The 14063-nt window shown below is 42.7% G+C and overlaps 1 long non-coding RNA gene across 1 annotated transcript in view; it reads left to right on the plus strand.

The window, feature by feature from the left end:
• The first annotated feature begins 1722 nt into the window (after positions 1 to 1722).
• Positions 1723 to 14063, plus strand: part of LOC149853462 (uncharacterized) — a 34720-nt gene continuing 22379 nt past the window's right edge. The window contains exon 1 of the long non-coding RNA XR_016439210.1: positions 1723 to 1859. This is a non-coding gene — a long non-coding RNA (uncharacterized LOC149853462). The remainder of the gene's footprint in view (positions 1860 to 14063) is intronic.

Genomic DNA, 14063 nt, shown 5'->3' on the forward strand with positions numbered 1-14063 from the left:
TTCAATAAAAACATGGCTGGACTCCAGCTCTATGAAGAGAAGCAGGCTATCGATACTGGGCTTATCTCTGTCTGTAATACCTCCTTTCCGAACATATTTTAAGCAGTTGGGTCTGGGTTTTTCTTGTTTGTTTGTTATTGAGCAGAGAGGATATAAGGAGACCAAAAATATAGCAATCTGATCTTGTGTTTGGGTGGGGGAAGCTAATTGATTTGACAGTTAATCAAAAACTACTAAGGGAAAATCAATACAGAGTAAAACAATCTAGTCTTCTGTTCTATATCCTATTCCCAGGGGCATTGTTGATTGTATAGCATCATTGTCATCTATTTTAGATGGAAATGTTACCAACTAAAATGCTGCTGTTGATGTTTCAAAACGATTCTAATCTCATTTCAATAATAGTTTCTGTCTCTCTTTGTGACACACATGCCATAACATTCTTGGCTAAATTGACAGCATTAATAACACGCTCCGCTTTTATGTTATTCGGACCGCTGTCTGCATTTCTGAGCGTTCGCACGACTGCCTGATGTGAAGGGCTTGCATCTTCTTCGAAAGCTTCAGATAACTGAGTGCCAGCTGCTCCCACAGACCAGAATGGGACTGGCAGACACTGACCCAGCCCGGTTGAAAATCAGACCGCTTCCGTGAATGTGGATTTAAGTACATTGGGCCTCCACAAGTAAAAATTCTGGCAATATGTGGATGTGCCTAAGGTCACAGAAAACAAGTCTTTCACAGAGAAAGGGTCAAATCCTAAGTCAATCCTAATACTGTGCTTTTAACTTCTAGAAGGCATTTCCGCTCTCATTTGACTTACCCTAACTTCTCAAGCCTGCTAAATTGATGCCACAGGGACAAAACTCTGTACTAGATTTCTGGCCGTCCTGTGTCGGCTCCGAGCCTGAACTACCCTACGAATGGCATTTCCCAGGGAGGTTGGGAGTCAAAAATGTGATTATGGACAAACCAGAATTGGACAGATGGACACTTGTGTGTGATGCCTCAGTCTAAACCTGAACTAGAGCATCCACAAGGTTTGGGTGATTTGTGTCTCTTTTGAATACAGCTCTGTTTTCAATGGATTGGTCTTAGATTAGTTTTCTGGCAGCCCTAGGAATAACTTTTTTTGAGGCCTCAGTAACTTGTGTGGGCAAGCTCCTTATTTCAAAGCCCATTTGAGAGTGCCCAGCATACATTACTGTGACTACTGGGCTTTTTCATGAAGCTCTGCCGAGGCACCGGTTAAGCAGAGCTCCTGCTAAACTTCAGACGCATGATCAAATCCATCCTCTTCATCAACCCACTTTAGCAGATACTTCTCATTTAGCACATACATGAACTCAACTCTGTTCTTCACATGGCTCAAACAAGCACGTGCTTAAGTTTCAGCGCATTTTTGTATTCCACTGGAGTTGATGAAATTGAAGCCTGTGCTTAAATTAAGCATATGTGTTCAAGTGCTTTCACATAGCACCACCCTAAAACTTGCCCCCGGAGTGCTCATGACACAGCCAAGGACACAGAAAACTGATTTTCCAGGCGGGCCCTTCATTTAAAACAGCTTTCCTTTTTCACTCAGCAGCTGTGGATTTAAATAGGATGAACGTTTATTGTATTTTTCTCCCTCTGATTTTATCTTTTGCTTCTTTCTTCCCTTTCTCTTTTTAAAAGAATCTTCCTTTATTAATTTTTCAGGGAAAAAAAAACCCCAAACCATTGCAGGAAAACAAACAAACAAAACCAAGAGCAATAAGAGAGATATTTAGCAGTCATTATCCCCGACAGAGGAGGAAGAAATGCACAAATACAAATCTCTTGCTTTAGGCTGGGATTTTCAAAGGAGCCTAGGGGAGGTAGGTACCCAAATCCTATTAATTCCCCCTTATACTTTTAGCTTCTCTTTCTTGCTTGTTTATTTATTTTGGACCTGGGAAAGACCTGGTGCATGTCACTGTTACGTATTATGCTTCCTGTGGTAGTGCCTAAGGACAGACCAGGCACGGGGTCCTAATGCACTGAGGCACTGTGGGTGCACCTACACATGCAAATAATGTGAAGCAATAGACTCCAGCACAGTTTGAACCAGAGTTAAGTACTCCTGGGCACAGTATCTACACATGCCTGGGACAGCAGCAATTTGAACCGGGGTGAAGCAGTTTATGCCAGGGCTGCTGCTCCTGCTCTGGGTGGTGGCGGAAGGCAGCAGAGGGGCCGCTGGGGCATAAGGGGGCTGAACCTGCAGAGCCGTGTGCCTCACTGACCAGGGACAATTTGCGCCCGCGGTGAGCATCTACACGTGTTTAATCACATTTAATTACTCCACTGTAAGACAGAACTATCCCTGACAGTACTGGAGTTAATTAGTTTACTGTAGCCAAATACCACCACACGTATAGACAGTGAAGCTTTACTGCGCATCTAATTAGTCTACTCCTCAGTAAAGTGCATGTGTCAATGCACGCAGTATAACTGAAGGGTTATGAATGGTTTCAGTCCCAATGAGCTTACATATGGACAAGGCAGATAAAAGATGAAGGAAAGAGAGTAACCATGAAACTGGAGGAAGCAGAGTGATGATTTGCAAGCATCAGTTTGACGCCACCATTTTTCTTTGTTTTTAATATTTGGGGTAGGGTTGTATTGAAAGAGGTTTTGCTCAACAGGATACAGAGGAAAATGAGAGGACCTGGAGAAGAGGGATGCAGTGATGTCAGGGCTGCAGGAAAGAGCATGAAGGGGCACACGGAGGGATTCAATCTGACTTTTGAAAAACCCACCTGCTTTCTAAACAATGTCTTTCAGAGCAATATCACGTGTGAGTCATGTTAGAGCCCAAGAGCATTCATGCGTATTCCTGATGTCAAGTTATTTCTTCTACCAAGCTCACTTCCCAGCTCTTTCGACCTTTCTGAGGATGCCTCAAAAATACACTTTCTCACAGCAGCACAACTGAGGAGGGTATATCAGGGTGGCAGCCGCTGTCTCTGTCTTAGGGGTGTAGGAGGGAGGGAGCGCAAAAAAAAAAGCTACCACCTGAGCAACTAATCATGCCAATGAGATTGGCACCCTGCACTGACCTATACATTACGGCTGCCCTGCTACACTTCTGCTTTCTAACCATTGGTTACCAAATGGTCCTTATCTCTTGGTGTTCGCCATAAGATTTAATTTATTCAACTGCAGATTTTCAGGGCAGAGACTTCTGTGCAGCATCTAGCACAGCAGTTCCCGAGCTTTGCTGGCCTATAGCGAATGCTACTCTCTTGTTCTTCCGACATCTTCAATTTTAACTCCATTTTCCTGTTGCTATGCTGTAACACTTTCCCAGTATTAGAGGGTTGGGGACCATTGGCCTAGCATGATGGGGGCATGGTCCAGGATAAAAATTAAAATGACTACAAGGAATAACCATCATTTATGAATTCCAGAATCAAGTTTTAGAATGGAGCAAGATTATTTTACGTAACTATAGAAAGAATTTTATTTGTATGACTCGACTATTTTGTTAGTAAGTATGACATGAAAATATATTCTGAAACTTTCTGGTGGGAAGAATATATTTTCCAAAATAGGTCAAGAGTTAGTTCCTACAGCATTTTGCTTAATCTGCCTTTGCCTTTTTTATTTCACTGAGTGAGGAAAAGCCACAATTAGATTTAACTAATCTTTCCTAATGACAATTATTTGGAGTTCACTCTGTCTCTCTTCTCATTTCATTACCCAGGAACTGCATCTTCAGACCAAATCAGGGATAATAATGAAATGCCTTTCTCTCCTCACACCCAAGATCAAAAGTCCAAATTTCAGGATCCCAACAATACTCTGATTCTCCAGTCTTCTTACAATCCTGTCCCCTGACTGGCAACCATTGTGCCAATTTCTGATCTCATTACAATATCTCTTTTGAAGATAAGATACCAGAATTTAATGCCTGATGTAGCCTGTGAAATATGGTCGTATGCTATACTGCTCTGACCTTTTCATTATTCTGCATCTTGATTGAATAGCTATCCCAACCCTCTCCTACAGGTTGGGGAGACTATAATCATTGGAAGAATGGAATTGCTTGATAATCAGCATACAGACTACCATAAAGGTCAGAATAATCTAGTATATAGAACAGATGGATATACTGATAGGCAAAATGCATAAAAAGTGTAAGCACCATGTGTATATTTCCTGAGCTTCCATTAAACTTTTATTCTTCCTCCCATCTTCCTCCCTGCCCCACCCCCCCCCCCGCCTAGAAAACCAAGTACTTATTTAGAAAAGAGAATAAAGTGTTACAGAATAGTAGGGTTCTTGTTTTTGTCATGGTTCTTTATATACTTTATGCAAAATGCCTTCCCTTCTTGTTACTTATGCAGCTGGGCTGGTGGGAATAAGACTCCTTTGGGCTCGAAGGCTGGGTTGGAGCAATGTTTTGCAGTTGTGTTGTATCCTCACGTGCTCATGTGCTGGGTGGGGTTGAGAGGCTTTCCTTTTGGTGAACCACCCATCTTTTTATGACTTGGGAGTGGCTCATGGAGGGCCCTCTGCTTGGCCATTCAGTCCACTCCCCATGCAGCAGTGGTCTCATTCCAGCCAGCATTCAGCACTCACCCACCCCACCGTTTATATTTGAATGATGCTACATCTGTACTTGGGTAGCTGAGGGCTTTAGCCAATCACAGGCTGGACAGACATCTTCCCATAAGGAAAAACTGGCCACTACTGTTTATTTCTATTTACTCCACCTCAACCACCAAGAGACTTGGTTATCTGTCACAGGGCACAGCTACACATTCATTAATGCACTTTTCCTAATACATATTAAATTAGTACCTCTGGGTGCCTGTACACAAGCACAGAGGCTGCTCTGATGCACTGTAATTACTCAGTTAACTGAGTCTGCTGGAGCTTTGTTTCAAGCACCCTGCCACCATTTCGAAGCACGGGAATGCTGTTACACAAGACAATGTAGTGCTTTAGTTAGAGCAGCTCTTAGAGCCGCTCTAATTAAAGTGCCGCCCTCCCCAAAGTGAACCTCCTGAGCACATGTAGAAGTGCCCTCTAATGTGACAGGTATCCAGGCTGTAGCTGTATTGATCTAGAGGAAAAGGCAATTGGGACTTGTAGTAGAGATGATATCTTTTATTAGACCAACTAGATTTCTGCAAAGGAAAATTGCAAGCTTTCGGGCACAAACACCCGTCATCAGGCATTGGAGAAAAGATTGTAAAAGTTCTCCTGGGTAGAAATGAACGTTCATATTTCAGAGGAGAGTTGGAGGTGTGGTAAAATCTCCTGTTTGGAACAGTTCTTTTTATATGCAGATTGGGCTCAGAGAAAAGTTGGAATAATCGGTTTACCTCACAGTCGTTTGTTGGTAAGCACGACGTATTTATATTTCCATCTGGTTTTGGTGTTTCATATTTCACAGAGTAAGTAGATGGGATGCTCTTCTGGGAAGGCATTTTTTATCTGGTAAGGTGTCCCCTCTAAGGTGAGGTACGAAATAAATGCTAATTTGGCTGCCCTACTGTACAGTAGCAAAAGTCCATGCTTTTTTAGTGACACTTAATGCACAGTTGCCTCTTTTTACTGTGCGGTAGCATACTAGCACAGTTTTTTACACAATGCTTTAATGCGCAGTAAAATAGGCTACTGCGCATTAAAGTGCACATGTAGACGCGCCCACAGTTGTGTCTGCAACTCCACCTTGGAGGCCCATTTAAGAACTCAATGGCTTAAACACAGGAGCAGGGACCTTGCAGGGAGTCCCCCATGCCTGTGATGGGGTTGTCATGTGAGGAAGGTGTGTTAGAGGTATGAAGCTAAGAGATCGAATATCTGTCCCATGTTCTGGTTTGTGAATTAATTAGAGACACTTCAGACTGTAAATCCAAGACAGAGGTTAAGTTTTACTAGGGACTTATGGAGTCTGATTCAATCCCATAATGCTGAATGACTTAATTTAATCATGTATATAGGCATCCATTGTCTTATTTCTGCACATACAAATACTAAATAATGCTGGGCAAACCTCTCTCATACCGACGCATTCTTCAGTGCAGCCTACATGCCCCTTTCTCTCCCAAGGATGTAGGCACAAGAAGCCTGTCAGCTTTACTGGCTTCTCAGTTTCAACTCTTAAAATAATACTGCTTGTATGGATATTTTTTTCAACAAAAAGATATTCTGCCACTAAATGTGGCTTATGGCAAAGGAAATCTTTTGTGAAATGCTTTTGCTTATAACCAACATTTATTTTTTTTTAATTTCAAATGAAATATTTTGTGAAAAATCTCGGAATTTTACAGTGCTTTGAAATTTTGTATTTCCAAGTTGTTACAACAGCCTTATTTTCTCCTTGTTTATCACTCTTCTCCTTTTTTCCACCACATAAAAAATGTGACATAGTTTAAATGTTGAATTCCAGTGGAACGATGTTTTAAAAAGTGACCATGAAATATGGCTCAATTTTTCTCGCGTTTGAGTGCTTTCATTTTCTAGTGGGAAAAAAAAAAAAGATAAAAGGTAGTTTAATTTTGCTTTCTATATTGATAAAAAAAAAATCAAATTGGAAACTGACATTTTTTCATTTTGAAATTTTTTCATGAAGAGACTGCTCGTACTTTTGACCAAAAAATATCCCTTGATGTAGTCTAGCACCTCTTCTTTAGAGCGGTGCAAAGGGCCTAGCTTCAAGGAAACACTAAGTTACATTATTACCATAGTGAATAGTTAAGACACCTGAGCTCATCAGAGGATTTCAGATAAATGTGCTAACTCAAATTTACATGCCTAATGGCAATGGAGAAGAGTAACTGAAGAATCCGATCCAAATAAAATGGAAACACAAAATCCATGATATCACAAATCATTTGGGTTATCTACATTAATCACTCAGGGAATTACCTCCCCTCCCTTTCTCAGAGGTCCCCTCACAAGATTCAGTGCAACCCAAAGGGTAGGAAATAATTACATCCAATTAAAGAACATGCAACATAGGCTGAGGTCAAGGTCATGCTCTAGGGATCTTTCATTAACCGCTTTAAAGCAGGCTCAGAGTGGGTTAATAAGAACCCTGACCTCAGTAATGCAGTATCAAGGGGGAAAGTGGGCCACACGGAGCGGGAGCGTTTCACTCATCTTTACACGTGGGAGTAGCCCCAGTGGGTTGGATTCAGACCTGGTGACAGTCCAGTGAACGGAAACGGCTGCATTTCAGTGAGCTCTGCCATACAGATCTGCAGAGTCCAAATACCCAGATAAGGCAGCTCAGGCAGGTGTGTGCTGACTCATTATGGGGCTCCCTGGACAATGGGTGCCTCTGTTCCTTTTCTGCTGCTGGAAGTCACCTCCGAGTCCCTTAAATCAGAGTACTAAAAGAGTTTCTTTTTATTACCTTAGAAATAGTGTCTCTGTCTCTCTTAGGCCTGCCAGCATAATTTGGCTTGTTCAGGCCTTCATCATTTCCCCCTATTGATTGCTCCAGTTTGCTTTATGAGTTAGTCTTTCAGGATGTGCTGTGCACAGCTCGTTTGTAAGACTGCTGCAAGGTCAGACTTAGACCTGGTCTGGACAGAAGACAAGGTTTATCCAGAAACTTGTACCTAAAAATCCTTTCCAAATTTGAGGAGACTGCGCAAGGAGGGGGATAGAAATCCCTGGATCCAAATATTTTCCTGTGTTACTCTCCTCTTCCTTCCCCTCCCCAATTTCCTGTGAGTCCCAACTCAAATCTGGAGGGAAAGTGCAGGAACCTCAGATGTAAGTGGGAAGAGGAACTTGTGACTGCCAAGCTGTTTTCATCAGTACAACTCAAAGCACTTCTCGAAAGAGGCAGGTGTGTTTATCCCCATATTACAAATGGAAAAACAGAGAAGGAAAGTAGCTTGCTTAAGGATGCTCAGAAGACCAACAGCAGGGACTGCTTTACATTCAGTGATCGCTGGCTAAAATGTAAAACTCAAGCCCAACTCTCACTCCAAGGCTGGAGCCCCATAGCCCACTTGTCCTTCCTCCGGCCACCAGATCGTGAACTCTTTTCTGCACAATAGCACAATTCAACAGGGGAAAAAGAAGGAAGGAGGTGGTTGCCCTTCCTTTCCAGTATAACCTGTAACCTGGGGGTCAGGCAATCTCCAGGGAGGTGGTGGTACCTGTCTGCTGGAGTTGCCCGAGGCCATAAAGGGGATGGCAACTGGCTCTCCCACTTTTTCATGGTGCATTTTTTAACTGCTGTCCTATTAGACAACAAAAGAGGTCCCAAATGAGACACCTCCCTCACCTTTTTTTGTGTGGCTCTGCCTCTTTATTCATAGCATGCGGGGTCCTCTCAGGTCTCAGCCCTGCGTATCTGGTTTGATCCTTTGTCTACCTCTGTGCCAGCTTGAACCTTGCGATGCTCAGGTACTGGTTTACTAATTATCCCCAACTGCAGGCTCAGGAGAGCAGGTGGAAGGGCCTTTGTTAATTGTGCCCTCGGGCTGCAGAGTTCTCGTCCTAATCAGCTACCCGCTGCAGCTATGTTTTTAAAGCAGGTTGTAGGCATTTCACTAGCCGTGCGTGCTCGAAAAAATGAACTCTCCTTTGACTGGCACCTTAAGAAATTTTGTTTTAGGTCTGGACAGTTTGTGACAGAATAACCAAATCCCGGGTATTTTCCACAGTAGCTATCAGTCGGCGGGGGGGTTTAACCCGTTGCATGCCCAAGAGGAACCCAGCCAGCCGGCTATCAATCAGCCACGGACAGGATATTTCTCATTTATTGGGATGAAAGGCTCTTACACGTTTTATGAAGCTCCCCTCCTCCCTGCTTCTTACTCTAGGAATTATTGCATGCTCAATAATTGCATCTAAATGGATGTCTCTGACATTGGATATATTTTCAGGATCTAATGTTTCTAGCTGAGTAATCTTGGCTGGAACCATTTTGCAATCTTTTATTTGGCTAATTTGTATTAAGACTGGCTTGAAACTGGATATGTTTGGATAGGGGGCCAGACCCAATGAAGGGCGGAGGTGCCTACAATGCCACATTTGGCACTACAAAGCCTAAGCGATAGGCGTCTGGCCCCCAGCGTGTGGTGCCCAGGGCCCCTGCACAGCATGTGGGGAGAATTTGGTGCCTCCGTTCTGGCTCAATACTAACTTGATGGGGAGCCCTCTCTTGTCGCAGAGTCTGGGCCTCACCAGAGCTCGTTGAAGCCACTGGGTATATTTTTTTGCTTAGATGAAGCCCTCAAGTTGACATACAGACCCTCTCAGTATTTTGTCCATATGGCAGAGTTGCTTCAGCATGTCTTAGGCATTCCCCCCACCTCACACAGGTCTGAGCAGCCTCAGTCAGGTAGCTCACTTTTCTTTAGCATAGATGCTCTTTCACTTTTCCTTTCAACGACGAAGCAAGAGGAGACACAGGAGCATTAAGGCTGCTTTTGACTCTCCTCTGTTGTCAAAACCTCAGGTCAAGCCAGCTACAGCACAACTGAGATCAGCCCCAAGACTTCTTATGTGTTGGCTGGGATTCTCCACCCCAGGAACCAGAAAATTCAAGAGATCTTCAGGCTCCAGCCCTGCCACCTCCCTCCCTCCCCTGACCTGAAACACATCCTCTGCCTGGGCATAGGGAAATCACTGCCCATAGCCCTGTATCCTCTTCAGGCTTGAGGAGCAGTGTTTTAGGTTGCTGGAGTTTCCCTTTTTCCTCTAAGGCTTTTCACAAATAGTCTTTGTATTCATTTGCTATCTTTCTATGTCTGATAGCCTGGCTCAAGGGGGAACACATGGTCCAGTTGATGCAGCGCTGGAGGGGGAGTCAGGGCTCATGAGTTTTATTCCTGGTCTGACACTACCCTGTTATGTGACCTTGGGCACCATCTCTTTCCCCACCTACCTCTGTCGCGTTTACTTGGATGAGAAGCTGTTTTGGGTGGGGAGAGGGGAGCGTACAAGAAATTTAGCACGTTATGCACAGGCAGAGGAATCGATTCCCCCTTGCAGATCCCCAACTGCTACACTACCATTGCCATTTTGTTTTGAGTTTGTTACAGCTGACCCCCATTCATGAACTCATCCTAGGGTTATCCATTCACGTGATGAACTTGGACTGTGAAGTGAGTAATCCTGTTAGTGAATACACCCTCGACTACAGGGGGGACCAATAATAGCTTCCTGTGCTGAGACAATATGGCTTCATCTCCCCACTCCCCAGAAGCCATCCTAGCTGCTTAAAATACCCCCTCGATAGCTTCGCCCTTGGTCTGAAAGAGGAGGAGGATGATTGCTCCATTTCGGCAGTTAAAATGTCTCACCGGTTGGTAGACAAGTGAGCTCTTTCAGTAACGTTCTTCAACAAAATACCTAACTGTGGTGCTCATAGCACTAACGTGCTCCAGTCCATAGAGCCAGCAGATAAAAGACCCACAGACTGTCACAGATTAGATATGAAATGAGCCTATGTTTCTGTACTAAACATGCCGTAGAGTCTGCTCTGCAAGCCGAATCATGGGACCATCTCCAGGGCAATGTACAGTAAGGGGAATGTGTAGTTCCCCAGAGTTGGGAACGGTAGTTGTCTTCAGAGCACTCAACAATTGTCAGGGTGCAATGGTGGCCATTAGAAACAGAGAATAATATCGGTACATACGAGAACATAATTTTAGCGGAGTTACTTTTGATTTGCGAGAGAAAAGTCAGGCCCAGCGACTCCAAAACCTCAGTGAGGTCTGCTTCATATTTTCTTTCGTACCATAGCTAAGTGATAAAAATTACACACACACACACACACACACACACACACACACACCCCCCCCCCCAGCAAAACACTTGCAACTGATAATGTGCTTTAAAATTGCATCTAAGCCCTTGTAAATCCCTATCTTTTGTTTGTCTTCCAAGCAGAGAGAGTCAAGTAATTTCTCTGGCTTATATACACTTATCTGTTGTTTTGGGGTTTTTTTTCCTTTTGCAATGGTCTGCAATGATCTGAGCTTTTTTCATGCCATCAATTATTATCATTCATTTTTAGGCTAGGGGATTGCTCTAAAAGCCACTGAAGTCAATAGAAATATTTCCAGTGACTTCAACAGGCAAGTACTCACTGGGTGTATTAGTGCTGCTGAGACCAGATGAATTATGTTAAAGGAAAACTGACTGCCCCAGAGATAAAGGTTTCAGTTTCAGAGCTCAGCTAGCGTTGCTTAAAATAACCCCAGCTCGGACTATCCACTGATCTGTCAGTCACTAACTTGCTCTCCACTCCAGTTGCTTTTGAAACCTTTTAGGTACTTTGCACACTCCAATTCATATATGCTCAAGGTAAGTCCACTTTACATTTCATATACCCCAGTATTGCAGACAAGTAGGTACATATTTTAAATAGAGACCCCTCTATGGAAATGGGACCATGGGGAACCACCGATCTGAATATGCCCTGACTTTAAAAAAGCTTAGATCCATATTGCAACTTCACAACTGGCTTTTTTTGGGGGGGGTGCTAAATCTAAACCATGAATTTCAATGTGGCCAACTTCTGAAGAAGTCCAGATTAGTTTCCACACTTAGTGTTTGGGTGCATCTTCTTTCATAATGTGGGATATACTTAGTCCTACTTACACGGAGCTGTATCTATCTCGCAACTAGCCCTGTTCATTTGAAGTTAACAACTGGAGTCACAGCTCAGTTTTTTTCCCAAATACCTTGTGATTTCATATCCCTCAGTTTTTCGAGATTCAACCCAATAGGTTTTAATTTACAGCCAAAACTGTGAATCCATATAGAAGACATTAAAGATCCCCAATCTTTTTTGTAATTGCTGAAAAGTTAATTGTGACTCTTGGCTGGTTCCCAACTCTATTCTGAGGTTTTCCAGATTTCAGTGGGAGTATTTTGCAGGTAAAAGTGCTTATTTCTTTTAAGGGGGCCTGGTCTGAAATCCACTTAAGTCGACAGGCATCGTTCCATTGACCTCCATGGATATGGGGCTCATGAAAAACGGGAATCATTGCAAAAACCCCCCTCAAAACCCCCGTCATTTGTGTGTGTGAAAATCAGATAGGTTAAAAGGGTACTCTCCACTCTAAATGACAAACCTGACACAAAGCATAGAAAGTTTGGCCCAATATTATCATCTGCCTATTTTATACCACCCTTGCACTTTTAAGTTCCAGGTAGGACACATTTCAACAGGCTACAAGAAAGACCGATCCAGAACTGGGAGTAATTGGATTCACAATATTTCACACCCCATTTAGGAGAAATAAAGAAGTCTGGCGTGTCCAACAAGGCTTTGACTAGAACCTGGAAGATTTGCTACGATTCTGTCATCACTCCTTCTTTACAAACCCCACGTTGGTGGAGCCTAGGAATCCTATTGAACTCATGGCTAATCTTGGATACATCAGTAGGAACAATAGTGGGGAATGCCTTTGATCACCTTTGTCTTGTCAGAAAAGTATTACAACCCGTCAACATCTTTTCCCCACCAAAAAAAAAATTTTTTTTCCTTTCAAAAATTGCTTGTTAACCAAAACAAAAAATCCCCCCGCCTCTCTGCTGATCATTAGAAAATCTCAGTCATTAAAGATATGCAGGACTGAAGAAATGGACTTCAGAGCCAGACTTCAGGTGCAGAGAGGGATCTTTGTCGTATACTTCCAGAGCTTCATGCTCACATTCATAAGGGATCCCACTTTACAACCAGCACATTTCAAGACCCCAAATCTTTGAGGCTCTCGGTTTGTTCGGGACAGCTACATCCATGGCCATCTCTTGGTTCATGGCTTGTTAAAGTAGCTGGGCTCCTCTAAGGTGGCACATCTGACAGTACCCAGGGATAAACTCTCAAGAGCCAGAGATTAAAGAAAAACACAAAAAAACCCAAGATGACCAAAACAATCAATTTATTCTTAATTATTTCCAAATGGCCACAAATCTTTGTTCCCATGGCAAAGATTCTTTTTTTCGTTATTATATTGTCAGTTAAATATTAACAGTTTCTGGCTGTATTAACTACAAATGTGCTACGTTTCTGAGCCAACGAAGGGCCGTCTTTTGTTGACATGAATAGGAGTTTTATCTAAGTAATAATCAAATAAGGACCTGGCCCAAAGTTAGCCAGGAAAACCTTTAGCTATGGATGATAAACAATCAGAAGACCTGGCCCCAAAGTTTTTTCTGTTTTGCCGGATAGGTAGCAAGTGTCTCTTCCTTTATGAGAGACAATTTGGAAATCATCTCTCGGAACTGGGTAGAGCGAGAAACTAGAAAAAGGTTTGATGTTAGAAATGCTCGTGTCTCCTTTGCAAACAATAAAAGCCTCAATTAAAGGCTGATCTCAGATATTTAAAAATTCCATACAGCAGTTGAGAAAGAGAAAGAGGGGTTTTTTCTCTCTCTCTCTCTCTCTCTCTTACTAGCAAAAATCAAGTCTCAGGTATTTGAGAGTCAGGAAAATTGTGCCTCACATTAAAACTGTGAGAGCTGAGAAGTCTGAAACTGTGATTCTTATCTCAGAAAGAGTTTTGCAGTCATCAATACCTAGGGTAAGCTGAAGTCCTAGAAGTGGGTGACCTTAATAGATATAACTCTGTATGGGTTCATTGTACCATGAAATTAAATTTTTAATCTGAATTGATGAACAAAAATGCTGGTTTGATCCATTCCCCTCCCCCATGCACAATATTTTAAATAGCTTAGTAACTATTTCAGTTCCAGAAGAACATCGGTGCACACGAAACAGTGATAAAATGGTTCACACCATTGACCAGAATGATCATGAAGCAAATTGTTATGGGAAAAAAACCCCATTAATGTTTACAGTCCTGGTAAATAAATATATTTCTGTAATGTATAAGTTACAAATACAGGGCCTGCTCCAGAACTGACTGAAATAAATATGAGTCTTTCCACTGATTGCAATGGACTTCCAGCTTCACTAGTCAGAATTTGCCAATACATCATATACATTTTCTGTCCAGCACAATACTTGCAGGCAAAAATACTCAGTACTCCTGGGTATCACGTAATCATGTAAGCAAAGCAAGTATGCAACTGTGTGCATAACTTTT

The sequence above is a fragment of the Crocodylus siamensis genome, chromosome 14, assembly GCF_052110815.1.
Source record: "Crocodylus siamensis isolate JL-2025a chromosome 14, ASM5211081v1, whole genome shotgun sequence".
Classification (NCBI taxonomy): domain Eukaryota; kingdom Metazoa; phylum Chordata; order Crocodylia; family Crocodylidae; genus Crocodylus; species Crocodylus siamensis.